Source organism: Schistocerca americana, chromosome 3 (assembly GCF_021461395.2).
Source record: "Schistocerca americana isolate TAMUIC-IGC-003095 chromosome 3, iqSchAmer2.1, whole genome shotgun sequence".
Classification (NCBI taxonomy): domain Eukaryota; kingdom Metazoa; phylum Arthropoda; class Insecta; order Orthoptera; family Acrididae; genus Schistocerca; species Schistocerca americana.
In genome coordinates, this window is record NC_060121.1 from 661,019,854 (window position 1) to 661,026,014 (window position 6,161).

A 6,161-nucleotide genomic window follows, 5' to 3' on the forward strand; every position below is an offset into this window, starting at 1 on the left:
CTGTTGCCTCAGTGAAGGGAAAACTTCACCATACGGGGCCAAGTACTAGACTTCATTTGAAAAGGCCGTCTTCATCACATAAATTGCACATTTCGCGATTACCAGCCTCAGACATCTTCAGATCTGTTACAACTAAGTTCAGTTAGCTGAAGTAAAATCTGCAACAAGCCTATTGATACATAAGAAAAAATACGTGACTAGCAGTCGTGCATACCAGATATACAGACTACAAATATTCTGATGTAGCTATCAACCCTAAATCAATACGTCTACGTACATATAAAATGCTAGCGATGGCCTGAATACGTCCAGTTATTTGTATAAATACTGGACATATACTCTAATTCTCAGGTACATGTGTAATCTCCATCCGAACAGTCCTCGGAAGGCCCAACAGTACTGACTGACCACGGTGTCGTCCCTAGCCCATAGAAATCACTAGTTGTGGATGTGGAGCACATCTCTCCCCTGCCCATTGTCAGCTTCGGTCACTGCAGCCTGTACTTCCTAATCAGGTAGCTCCTCAATTTGCCTCACAAGGCCTGAGTGCACTTCGCTTACCAACAGCGCTCGGCAAACCTGGATGGTCACCCATCCAAGTCTTAGCAAAGCCACACAGCACTCAATTTCGGTGATCTGACGGGAACCGGTGCTACCACTGCGGCAAAGCCATTGAATGTACGTGTGTAAACAGTGTCGTAATTTCAGTAGTTAAAAATACAGTATCTGTAGTCATTATTTAAAATTGACCAGTTACCCGTGCACCCAAGCATTAGTGCCATCTATTGGCCTCATGTACTTCCATGAATACTGACGTATCCAGGCCATCACCAGCATTTACTATATACCTAGACATATAGATTTGACGTAGACACCTAAATCAGAATATGTATGCTGTGTATGGCTGGTATGCATGGTATTATTTTCCTTACGTATCACTACGTCTGTTGTAGATTTTGCTTCAGCTAATTGAATTCAGTTGGTTAGACCACTGTTTTCTATTTGTAACAGATCTGAAGATGGTAATGGCCGAAACTGGTTCAAAAATGGTTCAAATGGCTCTGAGCACGATGGGAGGTCATCAGTCCCCCAGAACTTAGAACTACTTAAACCTGACTAACGTAAGGACATCACACACATCCATGCTCGAGGCAGGATTCGAACCTGCGACCGTAGCGGTCGCGCGGTTTCTGACTGTAGCGCCTAGAACCGCTCGGCCACTACGGCCGGCCGCCGAAAACTGGTACTTGTGAATATAGATTTAATGTAATGAAGATGGATCTCTAGAAAAAAAAATGCCGTTACTTAATCACGAACTAATTTACAGACTTAATGTCTTCATTTGACGAGTATTAGCCATCCACGTGACAGACTAGCACATAACGGCGGAGGCATACGATATCAGCGTATTTCATTGCCGCCAGAGTGTGAATACCCGACACATGCCATCTCATCCCAGATATCGTGCAGGCACTGCCACTATGACAAGGATGTATCGTCATTATATCGATTTCTGGAAAACTGTCGCATCCACTTGACTGCTCACATGGATCACTGTCAAGTGGTTCAAATGGCTCTGAGCACTATGGGACTCAACTGCTGTGGTCATAAGTCCCCTAGAACTTAGACCTACTTAAACCTAACTAACCTAAGGACATCACACACTTCCATGCCCGAGGCAGGATTCGAACCTGCGACCGTAGCGGTCGTGCGGTTCCAGACTGTAGCGCCTTTAACCGCTCGGCCACTTCGGCCGGCTGGATCACTGTCAACTATCGTGTTTTGCAATAGCGGGTGGGTGGACCAGAATGAAAAAAACTCACTTGCCAATTCAGAGTTGGATAACAACAATCTTTGATCACTCATGGTACTGAGAACCATCTTCTCGCTATAGCTTACCAAAGCCACCGTCCCACATGGGTGATTCTCTTCACAGTACATCTGAGATTAGGATGGGTGCAGGAGCACCAAAACTGGACGCTGCAATTATGGAAAAATGCGTGCATGACGGTACACGTTTTTACACACTGATGGTGGGAAATTTAGCGCCGAAAACTGGATGAGACGATTCATTGCACTCACCAGCAGGGCACTGTACGGGTAAGTGGTAAATATATCAGAAATATCGGTACTTTGTGAAAATAATATCGAAATTCGGGAGTCAAATAGGGTAGTGATACGTAAAATATGACTCTAAGCAAGTGGATGTCACTTAGCCTCTCCTGCTCAGTCCCGTCTCTGACCTCCAAGTTGGTGAGCCCATCGAACCTGAGCAACTGTGCGGAGGATTGGGCACCCTGCCTCAGTGGAAAACAGTCTGGGCAAACGAGAGCAGGAGCACTGAACAACTACTGATGGGATTTAAAGCAATAAGTCCACGGATATGTTATACATGAGTAGAGAGAAAATAATTTAACTACAGTCTCCTAAATGCGCATGCACCTGCTGAGGAGAAGATAGCAGAACAGAAGCAGATGTCCTATGAAGAACGGGAGCAAGCTTATCATCAATATCGAAAACATGATGTAAAAATGGCGACAGGAGATATGCCTGCTAAGGTAGTGCAGGAGTGGGTCTTCTCTCCTAACATTGATAAATACAGCCTTCATAATAGTAACTGTGGATTTCGCCTGATAAATTTTTGCAGCAGCACTCAACACGACAGTTTCTAGCATGTGGTTCCAGCATAAGAATATACATAAAATGACTGGGTATCACCAGACGACAGTACTAGGAACCAAACCGACAATATATTAAAAGATACCAGGTATGGCTCTGATGCACTAGACTGCCGTAGTGCCAGAGGTACTACTATGGACTCCGATCATTACCTCCTCACAGCAAAAAGAGGTGTACCGTGGCAGCTTTTTGCTAGTTGTCAACCTGCGTTGAAAGCGTGGCTTGCCGTGGAGCTGAGAGGGGAGCAGATTTGGTTCTCACACTGGCACAACTGACGCTGGCTACTGGGCCAAGTGACCTTCCTACTTGCTTAACGTAGTGTGCAGTACGTTACACACACCCTGTATGAATCTGGAGAAGTACTAGTAAATAGCAATTGATATTTTTCATACTTAATATACCAGATTCTATGGATAATATGACCATACCGTTAAAATTTCAAATCAATAACAAAACTTTCGGACATATAGATTTTTACCTAAAACACATAGTAACCGTGCTGGCATTGTGAAACCGAGTTAGAGACCGTAATGTATTCATCTATAGTATCTATTGAAACTGCAACAAGAGGATAGGTTCATATAATCCAATTTTCTGGAACTTTCATTAGTTTCAATACCACAAATTCCTGACGTATTTAAAAGTGCTTTGCAAAATTATTATTTCATTGTATTTTGGCTGCGTGTTTTGGAGAGACTGAGAGAGTGAATGGTGGACATACGTACAGTGAAAATATGATATTTTATCAAAACTATGTAAATCTATGCGTGTGAAAGTTGTTGTGCAGTAGGAAAATTTGTGTGTCCTAGTGAGTTATAATTCGTAAAATGTAGCCAGAAGGGTCGCTGAGTATTAAATTTATTAGTAATTTATACTGCGAAAAGGAATTATACTTTTTTTCATTAGATTATATTTAGCTTCGGAACTACGAGATTTCTAGTCTAAATTATAGGTGGCAATCTGATTGCCTGACACTAGAAATACCTCGAGTACAGAAGTGCTCGAGATGATCTGATAGGCTGTCTAACATATTAGCTAATAGGAATTCAGCATTTCCCGCGCATTTGAATGGGGCTTTGTGCCTCAGCTCTACCAGTCGAGAGAATCGCTTGGAAGCCACCTTCTGTTAAACACCTACCAACTTTTTACCAAAATCGGGAAATTCGCGTGACTCATCGGTTCCCGTGTCGTTGACGAAAAACGACTATAACATTGAGTGTTTTTTGAAAGTTTGAGCTTTGTGAGTGATTAGTTTAGGAGAGATTCGCGTGCGAACATTTCATGTCGTCCATAAACTCCGCGTGGCGTATTTCGTGCAGTTTGTGACATTATGGCGAGCACTACTTTACAGGAAGCCTACTGAACGACTGAATGTGTTAATTCGCAAGTAGTCGTGGGTCAGTGACAGTTTACGGCGTTCAAAATATCGAGTCGGACTAAATATCTTCCGGCTGCTTTCAGGTGTGAACTTGTAACAGAGATAGTCAGTAACGTTCCATAACTGATGTTGGGATATTAAATACGGACTTGATGGCCATTTTCCATGTTTTAAAGACAATAAACGAATTAAAACGAAATTTTAGATATTTTTTTCAAATTAGTCATGCAAGAATCGCGAACGTTAGATAGTTTAACTTTCAGCTACTGCCCATGGACTGGAGTTCTGTGGTGTTTGCGTGCTAGGTATTTAGTCGAATTTTCGTCAGCGCTGCTTTTCAGAATGAGATTTTCACTCTGCAGTGGAGTGTGCGCTGATATGAAACTTCCTGGCAGATTAAAACTGTGTGCCAGACCGAGACTCGAACTCGGGACCTTTGCCTTTCGCGTGCAAGTGCTCTACCATCTGAGCTACCGAAGCACGACTCACGCACGGTACTCACAGCTTTACTTCTGCCCGTACCTCGTCTCCTACCTTCCAAACTTTACAGAAGCTCTCCTGCGAACCTTGCAGAACTAGCACTCCTGAAAGAAAGGATATTGCGGAGACATGGCTTAGCCACAGCCTGGGGGAGGTTTCCAGAATGAGATTTTCATATCAGCGCACACTCCGCACTCCGCTGTCGGAACGTCGATACTGTCAATGACGTCCTGAATGGTTGTTGTTTATTTTGCCCAAAACTATTAAAAGATCCACCATTATTTCTCCCACAATTCTTTTCCCATCTCATGGGCCTATTTCCTGCATGGTTTATTGTCCCAAATTGGACCCTGTGTGGAACAAATCTCAGCTTAAAGAATTTTGTCCCTGTGGTCCCCTTGCATTAATTTCTCCTCTCCGATCTCTGTGTTCCTCCATTGGCCTTTGATCACTCCTGTTCCCATTTCCCATGCACCTCTCTTGTACCTGACATCACCACTAAATCTTTTTCTGTTATCCCTCCAAGTTTCATTTTGAATTCTATCTTTGTTTTCTCTCCAGTTACCATTCTGATTTCCTTCTCTGCTTGAATTATGATGGTTATTACCCCAACTCACATTATTTCTTCTCTCTCCATAATTCCTCTGATTATTCCCTGAATTATTACCCACTGAGTTTGACTTATGGCACATTGCTGGGTCCATCCTCTCAATAAATTCCAAGAAATTTTCTGTAGATCTGTTGGACGATGTATCAGTTCCCACTGTACATTTTCGAGTAATCTTCTCCTTAGAGTAGACACCTCAGTCAAAATTCCCAAAGGCCTATCCAAATGTACCATTTTTCTTAATTCCTCCTGACAAAATTCTCTCATAGCTTGCCTACCTCCTCTGTAAACTGGCCCATCCAAAAACTCATTCTGTAATCTGCATTGTTTTGCTTGGCTCCAATACCTATTTAGAAACATCTGTTCAAATATACTATATGATTTAAATTGTTCACTACATTGATTTGCCCATGTCTGAGCAGAACCCTCAAACAATCTTTTTACCAGTTTAATTTTGCTGATGTCACTCATACCATCACTAAATCAATTCTTGCATACTGCCAGAAAATCTAGAGCACAGAACTTGCTTTCCCCTGAAAAATTCTTACCACTGGGTACTTGTACCATGGGCCACCCCATACTTCCATTAGCCCTACATAATTCTGTATTACTTAATCTACTGTTAACTTTGTCAATTTCTACATTACTCTTCATAGTAACAGCAGCCACATTTTCAGTTTCCTTCCTTAGTTCGTTAGCTGCCCCTGCCAGTTGATCTAATAATAAAGTTCTCATTTTATCACAACTAGCAACAATTTTCTGACCCACATCAATCAGAGCTTGCCTTGTCACATCATTCTTTGTCTCACACGACTGCCTGCCTGAATCAATTCAAGCCCTTAATTCAACAGGAAATGCATCAATCTTAGCATTCAAATTTCCTTCTACCTCTTCAAATTTTTCTGACAAATCCTCCAATTGATCATTTAATTCTCTGATTTTTGCCCCCAGAGAATTTTTCCATATCCTTGATACCAGTTTTTAATTCAGTCTTTAAATCTCCCATATCAGTTTTTA